Consider the following 17020-nt stretch of genomic DNA (forward strand, 5'->3'; position numbering starts at 1 on the left):
CTGGAACTCAGGCATGGTTGTGAATGTCTACAGCCCTAGCCCTGGTTGGGTAGAGACAGGGAGCATTCCAGAGCCTGAAGGTAGACAAACTAGCAACTTGTGAGCAAGGAGTTTATTGAGAGACCATGTCCCAAAAGAGAAAAAGGAAGACCCCCAACATTGACCTCTTGCCTCCACATACACACATGAGAACACACACACACACACACACAAAGAAAGAAAGAATGAGCAACTCTTCAATGATGAGCTGTCCTTCCACCAGCTGGTGATTTTTAAATCTCAATCTTAAGAGATTGGGGTTTTTTTGCTTTTGGTTTTTCGAGACAGGGTTTCTCTGTGTAGCCCTAGCTGTCCTGGAACTTACTTTGTAGACCAGGCTGGCCTCGAACTCAGAAATCCGTCTGCCTCTGCCTCCCGAGTGCTGGGATTAAAGGCATGCGCCACCATACCCAGCTAAGAGATTGTTTTTTTAAATCAATCTCCTTAAATAATCTGATGGCTAATGGCCTGATGTGGAAAGCAGGCAAGATGTGCAGTGATGATTGTTAACATCACACCAAGAGAAAGTTTTAAACCTGAGAGTATCAAGCATCCAAAAGCCAAAAGAGGCACTCAATGGCAAAGCATACAGGGAAGTTAGCGAAGCAGGGAAAAATAATGATGTCAAGCCAAGCATGGTGCCCCACACATGTCCAGCACTCAGGCAACAAATCAGAAAAGTCTAGGGTTCTAAGCCAGGCTGGGCTAACTAGAAAGGCCTTGCCTCCAGAAAACGGGGATAGGAGTAATGATTCAATGAATTTAATACATTGAATACGTTAAGCATTCATGAGATCACAACTGTATTCAATAATATATGTCCCTTAAACTCCACTAGAAAATGCCAGGCAACCCACTTACTCTAGAGTGTAAATACAGTGCAGAAATCAAAAATATAAGCACCCTGGCTAATATAAGTGTCACAGAGCAATCAGACAGTTTTAGCTTGTAACACATTTAGCTTGTGACATTAGATAGAATGGAGAGTCTTGCATGTGCTAAATGAGATCTTGACCACTGATACACTTACCCAGTCACCAAACAGTGTTCAATCAAAAGTTATTCATTATGGGACTCTTCTAACTAACAAATGAAGAAAGTTATTGTTTCGTAGGCATTACTGAAACAATGGATCATACTGGTCCATTTTGTGTTGTATAAATATCTTCCTCTAGTTGCTATATAAAGTAAGGAGATCTATTTGGTATAGAAGTCTGGTGACTAGAGGATGAACTCATACTGGCACGAGCCCTGGATGTGTCACCTCATAGCAGAGGAAAAGAAAAGAAAACTGGGACCTTAGGAGGTAAGGGAGCTTGCTGCCAAAACCTATGGCCTGGGTCAATACCCAGAAGCCACATAGTAGAGGGAGAGAACTGATTCTCATAGAGTGTGTCCTCCACACAAACACATGTGCAATGGCATGTGGGGAGAAAGAGAGAGCGAGAGAGAGTGAGAGAGAGAGAGGGGAGAGAAAGAGAGAGAGAGAGAGGGAGAAGTGTAAAATAATGAAATAATGTTTAAGAACAATTGGTGTACTGGCTGGTTTTGTGTTAACTTGACAAAAGCTGGAGTTATCACAGAGAAGCCTCCCTTGAGGAAATGCCTCCATGAAATCCATCTGTAAGGCATTTTCTCAATTAATGATCAATCGGGGAGGTCCCAGCCCATTGTGGGTGGTGCCATCCCCAGGCTGATAATCCTAGATTCTATAAAAAAAAGCATTCTGAGCACATCCCTTTAATCCTAGCACTTGGGAGGCAGAGGCAAGCATTTTTCTGAGTTCGAGGCCAGCCTGGTCTACAAAGTGAGTTTCAGGACAGCCAGGGCTTCACAGAGAAACCCTGTCTTGAAAAACAAAAACAAACAAACAAACAAAAAGCATTCTGAGCGAGCTAGGGGAAGTAATCCAGTAAACAGCACCCTCCATCAGCTCCTGCCTCTAGGTTCCTGCCATGTTTGAGTTGTAGTCCTGACTTCCTTTGGTGATGAACAGCAATGTGGAAGTGTAAGCTGAATAAACCCTTTCCTCCCCAGCTTGCTTCTTGGTCATGGTGTTTGTGCAGGAATAGAAACCCTGACTAAGACAAGTGGTAACTTAAGAACAATCTCTTAGCCAGAACATCCTGCTGCTCTGAGGATTTACTCCCCAGTTCAAAATTCATCCCTGGCAAAGGCAATCATGACACAAGTATACGCCCCCTCCTCTAGGCCCCACCTCCTAAGGCTTTGACCCCACAAGGCTGAGGCTCATAGTCACCAAGCCTTGCAGAGCAGCCATACCCAAGCACTGGCCGATCAGTTTTCTAAGTCTCAGAAAACTGTGGCGGTAGCTGGGTTATTTAAATACTTTGTTTTTCAAATATACATAGGGACAGTTAGGGATGAAATGGATTCTAGTCTTGGATTTGCCTCAAAAGGACCTGTTCTACTCAGGTGGGTACAAGGGTGGAGAGTTAGTGAGGTGAAAGGTCAGGCACAAATGAATGTGCCCAAAGCCAAAGTGAGTGGAGACAAAATAGAATATTCTACCATGGATCTTAGATCATTTTAAAAATAAGAATATTGAGACATAAAAAATTCAAGCCTGTCCTTTCACCTCCCTCTTCCCAGGGTTCACAGTGGACTAGGGTTGAATTTTTCTTTTTATAACACCACTAACTTCTTTAGAAGGTGATTATGGAATGATTCTTCAGCCATCTTGCCAATGGCACATATACCTTGGCATCCTGCAGAAAGCTTGAATACAGATTCCTGAACTAGAAAGGAAATCTGGAGTTAAGGGTACCATCCGAGGGAGCTGGAACACTGAAACATGAGACTGATTTTCCAAGCCATTCTGTAACTGTGTGGTTCCCTGAGCTGAGCAGCATCCTGCCCTGTTATTCAGTGTGAAAGCAGGGACAGAGGAGGGGGCTGGGAGGTGGGGTACCGAGCAAAGGAAAATGCAAGCTCAAAGTGACTGTCCCCTTCGGGCTAGGCATGGGAATTTGCCACAACTACAGGTATGTCTTAAGGCTATAGAAAGTTTTGTCTGAATATCTACATAAAGATATGGCCCGAGGGCAGTTACAGGTCATCCCACTAACTATAGCCTGTGAGTTAGCACTGCAGACCATGTGTACCTCTCCTGCTCCATGGTAGACTAGAAGGCAGTTTTCTAATAAAATGGAGATTAATTCAAGAAGTTAAGGAAAGTTAGTAACTTGTTCAGGCTCATGCACCCCAGATAGATGATCTGGCCTGGGAACCCCATCTCTGCAGTCTGGATTTGGTGAGCCATGGGACAGTGCTTTGTGAACACCACTGGTTGGTGTTCCTGCACAAAAGCCATGCACGGAGGACTACTTCCTGGTAAACATTCTAATCCTTGAAAGCAAAGGCAACTTCACCATCCAGAAAGGCCAGTGAGTCAGAAGACAGCTCTCAGCCCAGAGCCACCCATTTGTCAGAGTGCAAGATGATGAGAGAATTCAGGAGCTGGGCAGATGAAGACAAGGGAGGAGGATGAGCGCTTCCCAGATCCCTTCCCTGGATCACTTTTAAACAGATTGTGAACAATATTTTAGACAAATGTAGCCTCCCTTCCCCCTGTGGCAAGTAATACAATAACAGATAATGCACTTAGCACCCTATCAATGAGAAGGTAGTGACAGAAAACAATGGGAATTGATGACTACAGAAATGACCCAAAGGCAGCATGGTATCATAAGAGGCTTATGACTCGTCATCAAAATGCAATTATACACAAAGAGACAGAATGGTAAATATATCTCACTGAAATAATCCAACAAACTGTTTAGCAGCAGTGGTTATGTGACAGCCACAAAAACAGAATATCTGGCACCTTAAATGCCAAACTCCTGACCATGCTGACCTTTCTGACACCGGATCTGAGCAAGATCATAGCCATTTACCATCTCATAGATTGTGGAGAATCAGGCTTACAACCAGACTGGAAAGAATGTGCTATTAAATAAGTGAGAACCAGACTTTCCACATCACTGCATTGTTTCCAGGAGGAAGGGCAGCAGTTGGAGCCACAGAGATGCTCACTGAGTTGGTGAGGACATAGCATCTAGAGTTTTTTCATGGTTATGATGTCATTCATGTGGGGCTAAGGGGGTAGCTTGCCCAGTAAAGGGTTTGCCTTGTAGGCATGAGGATCTGAGCTCAATCTCCAGGACACACATGACACATGTGAGAATTGGCATGTGTTGTCTTTTGTCTTCAGAAATAGAATGGGGGTGTGCTGTTCTGTAGATTCTCGGTTTCACCTCTGGTTGAGTACACTGTAAGGAAACATACTCAGTTGGATGTACAGCCAAGCCCACGCAAGCCAGAACATTGCCTTGTAGAGTCTTGAGGATGCTTCTGGTAGGAAGGCATGCCCACACATCCCAACCCCTACACTCTCTCGACAGTTGTCTGTTGGGGTTTCTTACTGAAGCCCTGGAAAGGCTATCACACAGCCAGGTGCAAGCTCATTTCTGCCCATCTGAGTTTAGGTAATGGGTGCCGCCATCAACAGCAAAAAAATGTTTTCAAAGAGCTACTACAATGCAGCCAGTTACAAGCCTTGGCTGCACCATGGCCTCCAACAGGTCTCAGTGCACCCCTTAGAAGCCGGGGTCTGGCTCACATGGGTTCCCATTCCTGGCTGGTTCTCAGAGGTAGAAGCATAAGGGGCTGATTGTCATGGAAGCACCCTTGCTGTCTGCCTTGAAGGTTCCTTCTGGCATCTGGGCTGGGAAGGCCACCTATCTCTCTACAGGTTATCAGCTGTTGCTAGCCTAGTATATCAAGCGGTGTAGCATACCCTTGCCCTCCTCTATTCTGTGGCTGTTCTTTATTAGGCAGGGGCTGACAGAATGCAGGAGAGGCTGAGTGCCTGGCAGAGTACCCAAGTACTATGATGGGCAACCATCAGCCCAGGGAGTGGGACTCAACCAGGGTGGGTAAGGGATGGCTGATTCTGCACAGCATCCTCTAGTGAGAGCGGGATGGGAGAGGTGCCTTCCTTCCTTCCTCACAGTTGCCAACATGCCAAACACCCCAGCCAAGCTGAAACCAGTGTGGGAGCTAAGTCTCTGCCAGGTCAGTGTGCTGGTACTACATCACAAGCGCAGAGAAGGACCCCAGGCTCTTAAATGAATAGAAAGCAGAAAAGTGGCATTTTGAGTCTAAAAATCACATCAAGCAACAAAGCAATAATCATGTGAAGAATCATGGGAAGAGAATCTTGTACCAGGAAAAAAATAACAATGTGTTAACTCATCCAGATCTGAAAACTGAAGGCTCTACAGTACATGCTGTCATTCTCACAGTCTTCTAGATAAGGAGCCTCGGACACAGAGAGCTGGAATAAACTCACACCAAGTAACTCAGCCAGTGACGCGCTGTGGCCAGGAAAGCTGACTCTCACGTCAATAGTTTTAACCACTCTGCTGCAGCACATTCTAATTCCCTAACTATTTTGAGACTAGGGGACATCATATAGGTCTACTGAGAAACTGAACTGAGATATGGACAACTAGTTTTCATCTCAGCATCTTCCTTTAGGCTTTAGATTTTAGATTTTAACCACACCGTAGACAGCCTTGCTCAGCACTGTAGGCAGCAAGACATCTGCCCAGAGGTCAAAGGATAGGTTAGTTTTTAAATGTATTGTCTGAGCTCCCCACCTCCACCCTCAGTGGGAGCAGTGCATACATGGCCCACTGGTAAGTAATGACTGTAGGCAATCTGAGCTAAACCCAGAGTCCCACTTTAGCAGACTGCAAATGGCTAATGCTCAGAGCTTTGACCATGGTATCTGGGTGATTTATGATGCAAACAGGCTGACACAGATGGCCAGGGGTAGTGGCTAATTCTGAGTTTTAGATTGTCATCTGGTCTTTACTGGGAACTGTTTGAGCCATCCCCAAAAAGGCTCAGCTCTTTAGTAAATACCTTGCCGTGGTGGTTTGAATACCTATGGTCCCCATAGACTCATGTGTTTGAATGCTCAGCCCATAAGGAGTGGCACTGTTGAGAGGTATGGCCTTGTTGGAGAAAATGTATCACTATGAAGGCTGGATTTGAGGTCTTGTAAGCTCAAGGTATGCCCAGTGTGGTACACCTGGTACGCTCTGATCAAGATGTGGAACTCCTACTGCAGCACCATGTCAGCCTGCATGCCTCTCCATGCTTCCGTCATTATGAGAATGGACTAGACCTCTGAGACTGTAAACCAGACTCAATTACATGTTTTCTTTTAATTTAGAATTGCCACGGTCATGGCATCTCTTCACAGCAACCCAAACTAAGACAATTGCTACTTCCCTTGCTGAAGAAAGCAAAAACAAGGGAAATGGGGCGGGGGCAGAGCAGAGGGTCCAGAGAAGTCTGCAGAAACAACCAAGAAAAAAGGCAGCTCCCCAATAAGAGACTGAATGGGTGGGATGGCCTGGAAGGGATCTTTGGGAGGTCTGTAAAGATATAATAAAGGCAAGGATGGTTCTGACAGGCTGAGAGGCTCCTACTGGAAATTCTCCCTCAAAATGTTTCTTGGGGTAGAAAAAAATCCACTTGAGTTTTCTTTCATGTTCCAAGAAGAGGCTTGGCTTGGGCTCGCTGGGTCTCCAGGGACAGGATGGTGCTCACTGCTACTCACCTGCTTGGGCTCTGCCATTTATTTTATTTTACAAAATCCTCAAATCCGTTCTCCTGTAGCTTGGAGGCTTCAGGATGAAGCTGCAGTCCCTGAAGCCCTGGTGTTTAGCTCTCAGAGCAGGGCAGGGGCCTTGCCCTCCGCACAGCAGGCTAAGCAGGTAAAGATTAATTGAATGCACTGCCACTGCTGTAGCTCCAGGCTGACAGAGATCCTGCTCTGCAGCCCTCCTCTGTGAGAATTAATCTTGCTTTTGTGGGAAGCTGGCTGTGGAGACAGCTTGGTTCCTGTCCCCAGGTTTCAGAGAGTGACTGAGTCCCTTCCCTGGTGACTCACGGATACAAGCCTCATGCCCATCTCTGTGGTGGCTGTGACCTCTCTTGACATCTGTCATACTGAGACTGACTTCACACAGCCATCAAAGCTGCTTCCCCCAGAGCCAAGCAGATTCATCTCCAGGCAGGGCTGTTGACTCTGCTGTAGCTGCTTCCCAGCTGCTGGCTACCTTAAAAGATTCCTTCTGAGGCTCCCTGGATCCCACACATTTCCTGTGCCTAATGATGCAAGTTCATCTCATCTGCTTGGGAGCTGATGAGAACCCAGGTTCAACTTCCAGTAAAGTTAGGACCCATGTACCAGCCACCCATCTAAGGCTGGACCCTCCCTCCAGAGGGGCTTCCTTTGCTTCCAATGCATGATCAAGTTTGCAGCCTGACTCTGAGCCCTAAGAGTCTAGAAAGATTCAAAGTTGGGGAAGAGGGATGAGACAGTGTAGCATCATAGAAGGGTTCTGACTTGGGACCCAGAATCATCTAATGCTCCTACCTGTGCAAGCCTGAGGTTCCCCTCTTGTACAACAGACTCTTCCGCCTGGCTCACTGAGTGCTGCTGAACTGGTGTCTGAAAGACAGGTGTGAGGCACATGGGGTCGCGTAGACCACCTCTCTCTCAAGGATGGGGAACAGTGCACAGGAAATTGGGTCATTCCTCCCCTCTTCAGGCCTGTGCTACTTTTAAGTCCAAATGGATCCACTGTCTTTCAGCCGCTTGTATATGACGGTGTGGAGGTGAGCAGAAGCCCTGCATTTGAGGGCGCTACTCGGGTGTTGGCTACATTCTCAGAGGTCTGAGAGGAGATGAAGCAAGATCTCCAAGCTTTGGGAGGAAAATAGGCCTTTTGGGGGGTACCCAGGCTGCAGTTCAGAGGCAAGGAAGCTATAACTCTTTCTCAGCTATTTCACCTTAACATTCTCAAAAGCAGGGGTATGCCTGCCTTCAGCTGGCTGGTATGAGGGGTCTCTGGGCTTATGGAGTGATTAGGAGTCTGGAATGATTTTTGAACCTTGAACACCCATGATCACTCCCATTAAAGCCCTACTTTCTGGGGGTATGCTATGATCTTGTTTTCTTCACATCCAGAACCCTGATCTCCCCTGGACTGACCTCTTCCTCTTACAGACCAGGAAGGACCCCACGAAAGAGAACCTTCTCTCTGTGTCAGAGCAAAGCCTGCCCATGTCCCTGTCCAGAGGCCAGTGTGACAATAGTTTCATACAGATCTGAGATCAGTGCTGTGACTCCAGGCAAAGTGGTCAACCCCCTGAGCCTGTTTCTTTCCCCATAAAGTAGCAATACTGTGGCACCAACTGGTGTTGCTGTTAGGCCTTGGGATAACACCTGGAATGGGATACAAAGTAGATAACAAATGATATCTATTATTTCATGGGTGTGAAAATCTAGGAGGACAGATAACACCCCTGACTGAAAGCTACAAAAGAGTATGGGCAAGCCCAAGAATCAAAAGGCTGGGATCAGTCCAGTCCTACTATCTAATAGCTGTGTATCCTTGGACAAGTCCCTGGGCCTCCAGCCCGTGGGAAGGAGAACCTACCTCCCCCTGTGGTCTGATAATGCATGGAACCATAGGATTCTGCAGGTTTGGCATTGTTTTCTAGATTTAGATAGAGAGACTCTATCTAAAGGTATGTCACCAAGGGCACATGGCAAGCCTTATTTAATGTCATGTTGCATTAATGCAGAACATTGCCCTGGGTCAAAGCTTGGTAAATGTTTGGTTGTGAATAAATTCATTAAGCCTAACTCTCTTAACTTTATAGGGACAAGTGTCCTGTAGCTCAGAGATGACTAGCCACATATGGACGAGCTGGTGCTGCCTCCTGATTCACTTTCTGGAGAATACAACCATCATTCAGGACTTTGGCTCTCACTCGTTCTGGGTCCAGCTGCTTTCACTCAGTGTATAGAATACAACTTCCCAGACTGCATCTCCGAGCAGCAAAGTGAGTCTGGAGATCATAAAATTTGGAAGCTGTCAGGGATCCGAGGAGACTCCAGACAGCTTGCTTCACAGGGCATCGGTGCATACTGGTGGCTGAAATTAATGACATCCATTCCCTGCTTATCAGCTGCTCCTGATGGCTGACCACTCCCTGGGGTGCACAGCAGTGTGTACAAGATGGCAGACATTCTGCTGTCTGCCTGAGAGAAGCAGGAAGAGTCGACGCTGCAACAGAAAATCTAAAGACACTAATTCTGAAAGCCACAAAGCTCTGCAGATAGGACGGCACTCTCCTGGGAGTGCAGGCTCCTGACCAACTCTGCCCCTTCCAACTTTAATCCAGTCTAGTAAGGGTACAACTCCAGACAACACCAGGTGTCCAGCCAGTCAGACACCTGGCAGGCCACACCTTCTGGACTCTGTTCCCTGAACACAGATCTATGAGGCTGGATGTAATGTTTCATTAAATGAAAAAAAAAAAATGGACTGAATTGGTTGCATGCTGTTGGCATCTGTTGGAAGCTAGAGGATTGGCTGTTAACACATTGAAAGACAGTTTTCCCTGTCTAACCCCAACCCCCACCCCCATCCCCACCCCCCGGAGTCAAACCAGGTCTTTGTCACAAAGTTTAGACCAATTCACCAAAGTAGGCTTAGGAGACAGGCTCTACCAGAACCTCTCTAAAGGAGATCTTTAGGTTTGCCTTTTATTGGTGTGATAAACACCGTTACCAAAAGCAGCCTGGCGACTTGACATCTTGTAGGACAGGGAATCTTGAAGGACAGTCAGAATCGGGAGACCCGAACTGGCACAGAGACTGTGGAGGAGTGATGCTCACTGGCCTGCTTTCCTGTATGACCCAAGGCCACCTGGGTGTCTGTGAGTCGCACAGTGGGCCGGGTCCTTCTACACCAGTCATTAATCAAGAAAATGCCCTCACAGACCTGCTATCAGGTCATGCCAACGAAGGCGTTTAATCAATTGAGGTTCCCTCTTCCCAAATGACCCGAGCTGGTGCAAAGTTGGAAAAAGAAAAAAAAACCAACAACAACAACTGACTAGCATGAGACACTAGTGTGAACATAGTTTCCTTTGTTAACATATGAGAGTGTTTTCTCCTATACAATTCCCCAAAGGGGATTTTGGAAAAATAGTTCTGGGAAAATGCACATCCTCTGATCCGCCACCTGTGAATCATAGCAGCATCCATCTCTGAAAAAGTTTTCAGAAAAGAGAAGCGGGAAGAGGAAAAAAGAAAAAAGAAAAACATCCATCATGGGCAAAGCATCGAGCGGGTGCCTGCTGTTCAGCCTGCCGTTGTGCCTTTGATTTTGGGTTCTCCCTTGGGAAGCCATGCCTGCTTTCCCTCTCCTACCCCTGCATTTCACGTGGTTCTGTTTGCTGAGACCAGTAATGATAAAACTGGCTGAGCACTCACATACACACCACTTACAGGCAACTCGTCCATCTGGTGCAGGATCACACATGGGAGCAGTGCAGTGCCCTGCATGGCTTTGCGACTGACCTGGCTGGGGAAAGTGGGATAAACAAACCACAGACACACATACAAAACTGCTGGGATCAGGTGGGTCATACGCTATGACAGAAATGCACCAACACCCTGGAAGCTTGGCCCTTTATTGCATACAACTGAGTGTAGAAGCGGGCTGTAAGGTGGCAATTTGCAGCTGCAGTCATCCACGGCTGTGGATGATATTTACTGACTTTGTCTACATTCTTACTAGACCAGGGGAAGGCCTTTTCACTCCTCAGAGCCTGGTTTGGGGAAGGCATTGCCACTCCTGTGGGTCTGAGACACTGGGGTCCTGGAAATAGCCTTGAATGGCAACGATACACATTCACCAACAACCTCATCTGCTCTCCAGCAGAGCTGACTTTCTCAGGACGCAGCTCCACAGAAGCCATCCGTGATTCCCAGTTTTAGCTTTCACAAGCCTTCGGTTCTCTACAGCAGAAGCTTAAGAATTCTTCCTTACTTTAGCTCTTTGAACTACGTATGTTTCCCCCCCCCCCATTTTCCCTTTTCCAGTAAGCTAACCTATATCAGTTTCTGTTGCTTGAGACCAAAAAAAAAAATTCTAGTTAATACAAGAAACCTGTTTCTCATGTGCAAAAAGGGAAATTGGACTCATACCATACATAAAACAAATTCAAATTCTCAGCCGGTGAAAAATGGTCTCTTCTCTCTTCTCAGGAGCATGATGAGTTTCATACATAATGAAGTCTGTAAAGGGCAGCGTTAGCATACTACTGAATAATATGATGTCTATACATTCTGCTGCAACCATACAAGGTACTGAGTCCCATATTGGGCATTACGACCTACAAGGCAGACTGTGGGTGTGAGTACGTGTGCTGTATTGAGTACAAGTACAGGAAGAATTGTATTCAGGGCACTACAAATCCTACACAGAGCAATATGATCTCTATTCTGATGCATTACAATCTATGTACATTACACACATACGTGTGTGTGTGTGTGTGTGTGTGTGTGTGTGTGTGTGTGTGTGCACTCACATGCACTGTGAGTTTCATGATGTGCTCAATTTAGGGCATTACCGGCTCAGTCCTGCCATTTTGAGTTCTACTCAGAACCACCATGAGCAGTAAGGATATACACTAGATCTATAGAAAGTACCAGGAACTCTACACAGGCTCACTATGATGCAGTACAGGGCTCTGTGGTCTCTAAGCAGAGCACTATGAGCTGAGCATGGCATCACAAACTGTATCCAAGTGCATTATAAGTCCTGTGCAGGAACATATACATATACACATATACATCAGCACAGAGTATAATGAGCTCAAAGTGTGGTGTGAGTTCTATACAGGATACTATGAGCACTATACAGAAAACATGATCTCTATGTGCTATGTACATGACAAGGGACCACATGTATGCATAGAGTGAACTTGACACACGGCACTGTCTCAGTGGAGCTGCATTATGGGTTATATATAAGGTACTGTGCACACGCACACATATATTGAAAACACTGTGAACTGTGTAGCAGGAACTACAAGTTCTATATAGGTGTACTATGAGCATCATGTGGGTGTGTATGAGTTGAAAGGAGGCACTATAAAGTTGGCAGAGGTAGACTATGAACTCTGTGCACAGTACTATCAGCTCACTGCAGGCGTACTATAAGCATGAATGGGCATTTTGAGGTCTCTGAAGGGCATTGAGCTTTATGGGTCCTAATGAGTCTGTCTGTCCAGTGCACGATGTGCTCTATACAGTTTGCTGTGATCTCAGCACATCTCACTATGAGCCCTGTACAGGGCACTCTGAGATATAGACCAGCACACTACTATCTGCGGCTTCACTGTGAGCTCTGAACAGCTATGTTGTGACATGAACAGAGGGCACTGGGAATACAGGCTGGAGGCTGTGAGCTCTGTGCCAATGTACTGTGACATAAGACACGGCCCTGTGCTTTCTAGATAGGACACGGGGTACTGTGATGTACAGACAGGGTATGCTGTGCTCAACACAGGAGTACCATGACAGAAACACAGGACATTGTGATGTCTAGTGTAGACATTACACTCTACAGACACACGGTGACATGAATTTAACTCACAACAATGTGTAGGCGGGACACTGTGAACTCTATAGGAGGCTGTGAGCTCTGTACAGGTGCACTGTAACATGGACACAAGCCACTATGGTGCTCCATAAAGCTTTACTGTGACATGAACTGGAGGCACTATGTTCTCTAGATGGTACTGGGTCCTTCATCCAGGTGCCCTGTGACATGACTCCTGAGCAACGTGATGTCAAAATGAGATGCTGTGAGTTTTGTGCAGGTACATTGTGATATGAAGGCAGGTCACTGTAATGTCAGGACAGACACTGTGACATAAGGACACTGATATCCAGAGAGAGCACTGTAGCTCAGTGCAGGTACACTGTGACATAAACACGGGGCACTCTGATGTCTAGGTGTTGTATTGTGTGCTTTGTAAAGGTGCACTGTGCAATGCACACAGAAGTCTACATTGTGCTCTGTCCTGTTCCCTGGCAGATGACGATGAGATGGCACTGTGATGCCTCTATGGGACACTGTGAGATATGTGCAAGGGCACCATGACATGCATGCCTGTGTGCTCTGCAGAGGTGCACTGACAAGGACACAGTGCACTACCATTGTTGGATGGATGGCTACTGTGAACTCTGTACATGCACTCTGTGGTTTGTACACCCTACAGTATGATGGCCACACCTGCGCACTCAGCCTTTTTATGGGCTACTCCTACATCTGCACAGTGCACGCTACACTCCAACCTAGGAGCTCTGCGCTGTATTCAGGAGCATGATGAGTTCATAACAAGGAACTACAAGTTTTATACAGGCCTCTATGAACTCTTTGCATCATATGCTGATTTGTATACCCGTGCACAGTGAACACTGTATGCATGAACTGTGAGCTCTGTATCTGTGTGCTGTGAGGTCTGTTCCTGTGCACTATGATCTCTGTACCCATGCATTGTGAGTCCTGCACCATGCTCTATGGACATCAGTGGATATGCCCAAAGGATGACATATCTTATACAGAGATACTTACTCATTCACTTTCATTGCTGTTCTAGTCAAAAGAGCCAGGAATTGGAAACCACACAGATGTCTATCAGCCGATGAGTGGATAATGGAAATGTCCTATATTTGTACAATAGAATTTTTTCAGCTATTATGAAATATGAAATTCTAAGCTGCATGGTGACTCATGCATTTGGGAAGCAGAGGCAGGCAGATCTCTGTGAGTAGGAGGCCAGCCTAGTCTACAGAGTGAGTTAGAGGACAACCAGGGCTACACAGAGAAACCCTGTCTCTAAAAAATCTGAAATTGGCAGCAATGGCTGGAACTATCATCCTGAGTGAGGTAAACCAGATTTAAATATAAATATTATATTTTTTATATGTGGATGTTAGCTTTTAAGCTTTAGCTATGTGTGTTTCCGTACTAAAAACCACAGAGGTTGGGTAGCTAGTAAGGGACCAGGGGGAGGAGGAGATCTTCCAAGGATGAGGAATGGGAATGGGATATATGGGACATGTTGTTATAAAGACATAAAGAGAGGACTAGAATAGGAGGCTTAAATGGGAAGGCAGGGTAAAGAAGGGCATATGGGAATGATGGGAATGGATAACTAACTAACTAACTAACTAACTATATATATATATATAGTTAGTGTGTGTGTGTGTGTGTGTGTGTGTGTGTGTGTGTGTGTGTGTGTGTGGTGTAGTAGTAGTAGTGGTGGTAGTAGTAGTAGTCTATTAAAAATCTTGGGGCAGGGCTTCTTTCCTGCCTTACACCATTTATGTTCCCAGGTGAAAGACACACATGACCTTTATATTTTTAATAAGCCTTACACATACAGTAGCTGGGCAACTGCCTACCCTCCATGCTATTAGAATCCACCTTCCTACCAATATCCCAAGTTATTACTTACTATGTTTCATCTGGGCTACTCCTAGCTCCAATTGGCCAGCCCATATGGCCACAGTTTTATGGCTCAGATAATCCACGGCAGCTCTCCTCTCTCCTCTCCCGCAGATTCTTCTATTCCATGTTGATTTCTTCCTGCGTGCTCCCTCCTCATAGTCCTCTTTCACCCAGGCCTGAGAAACCTCAACCCCACCTATGTCTCTTCAGCCAAGCTCTTGGATGCCAGCATCTTTACTCACCAATCAGAATTACTTTGGGGACAGGGTCCTAGGGGCTATGTACAGACTCCAGGTCTTAGGGGCCTGTATTTAGCATTACAATAGACAATAAAAGACAAGACTGAGATAGATAGATAAATAGATAGATAGATAGATAGATAGATAGATAGATAGATAGATAACCTAAATGGAGTCACCAAATAAAAGGGATCATAGTGCCCCAACTAGACATTTTTTGCCACCAAATAAAACATCCAGTGACAGGAATGGACTCCATCTTTTCGAACTAAAGGCTGAAGGGATCCCAAAGGCTATGGTCAAGGCTATTCAGTACTCTCCATGACCTGATGGTAAGGCCCCACTGCTGAAGACACAACTAACTTACATCATTAACATGGAAAACTTGAGCTGGTAGCAAGCTAGAAGCTTCACCACTGTGAACTAGTGTTCAAGGGGCTGGGAGGTACTTTATATGCAGCCAATGGAGAAGTGTTATTATCAGTATCACCCAGCTACAAACCCTGGGTCTTACAAGTGACCTGCCTCAAGATATACTGGTGCAGCTGTGGAATAGATATTTTGAGAGTAACCAACTACATTCTGATTGGTTGTAAGGCCCATTCTATGCTATGGAATCCATACCTAACACTGCTAAGGTTAAGAACCTAAGGTTAGATAGGCCATGACCCTAAGGGCAAACTTACTTTTATTCTTCTGCTAAAGAAACAGCAATAAAATGAATCCCAATGGCATACTGCTGTACCCATTGACAAGTGTCTTGCTCAACCCACACAAAAGACGCTCATTCTTGTAGAAAATGGGAATTGACACAGAATGAACCTTACAACTCAACAATGTGCAAAGGGTAATTGACTTGGATCACTCGGCCATAAATGGGATGTCTCCATCAATCCCTTCCCCTCAAGGCTCAAGGATCCATGCATATGAGGAGGTAGAAAGATTCTAATAGCCAGAATGTCATATGACTTCAAAGAATAACATCATTGAGACATAACAGGACAAGTCCACATGTGATCACAGAGACTGTGACCACATGCACAAGACGGCCATAGTTTCTAACCAAACACAATCCCAGCACTGAGAAGGGGAAGTGAACACAAAGTCCCAACTTTAACCAAGAAACTATTTGCAATTCCTACCTGCTGGGAAAGAGAAAGTCTACTTCCTTCAATGGGATATCACTGAGTGTATCAGCCACACTCCGGGACATGCCCCACAACCAGAATCCATACTTTGGAGGATTGGCGGGGGGTATTTTGTTTTGTCTTTTAATGTGCTATTGTATTGTTTTGGTATCTCTTTGTCTTACTGGCTGTTTCTTTGTTTTGATTTTTTTTCTTTTTGAGAAGGACAAGGAGCTAACATGAAATTGGATGAGAAGAGAAGTAAGGAGGACACAAGACAATTGGAGAAGGGGAAAGAAAATGATCAAAAATATATTATACAAAACTTTTAATGAAAAAAAGAAAAACAACCAGAGTGAGATACCACTTCACCGTCTGTAGAAATGGTTATTAAATATTTCAAGTAGAAACCAGGAAGTGTTGGTGAACAGATGAGAAGTTATATCCCTTCCACACATTGGTGGGAACGTGATTGGTGCAGCCACAGAGGAAAGCAGATGCTAGTTCCTCAAAAAATAAAAAAACACTTACCATTTTTTAGTATATGCTCAAAAGAGTTGAAGTTAGAGGCCTAGGATATTGCTCAGTGGTGGAGAACTTGTTTAGCATGCCTGAGACTCTGTGTTCAACCATGAACACCATGAAAATAAACAGGAATTGAAAGTGAGAGTATAAGCAGGTATTTTACACCCATGTCCTCAGCACACTATTCATAATAGCCCCAAACAGGAAGACACCTGAGAATCCATTACCAGTGAAGAGAGACAAAGTGTATAAATTTAGAGGTAAAGAGCGTGTGCAATCATCTGGACTGACATGATCCATCTAAGAGCCAAAGACCACCTAGCAAAAAACCCCAGTAGCAGACATGAGAGGCTCTCTTTTGAGTTGTTGGCTAAGGCTGGTTAGGAAAGTCCCAAGACATCCATCTTATTGCTATTGCCCTTGGTTACACTCCAGAGGTGGGAGGTAAGTCTCTATTGGTGAAGACACCATGCACTTAAGAAACAGAACCCAGGGGACCCTGAGCTGGAGCTGACCGCAATGTCCCCTCCCTGAGGACTCGTTTCATAGTACTATAAGGCCACACAAGCTTCCAAAGGAGAGAGCCAACCAACCCATGAACACATCAACAACCAGCATGGCATGATAGCCCTAGGGGTGCGGCAGTGGCACACATACCTTGATGACA

Source organism: Mus caroli, unplaced genomic scaffold (genome assembly GCF_978045245.1).
Source record: "Mus caroli unplaced genomic scaffold, Mus_caroli_1 scaffold_6, whole genome shotgun sequence".
Classification (NCBI taxonomy): domain Eukaryota; kingdom Metazoa; phylum Chordata; class Mammalia; order Rodentia; family Muridae; genus Mus; species Mus caroli.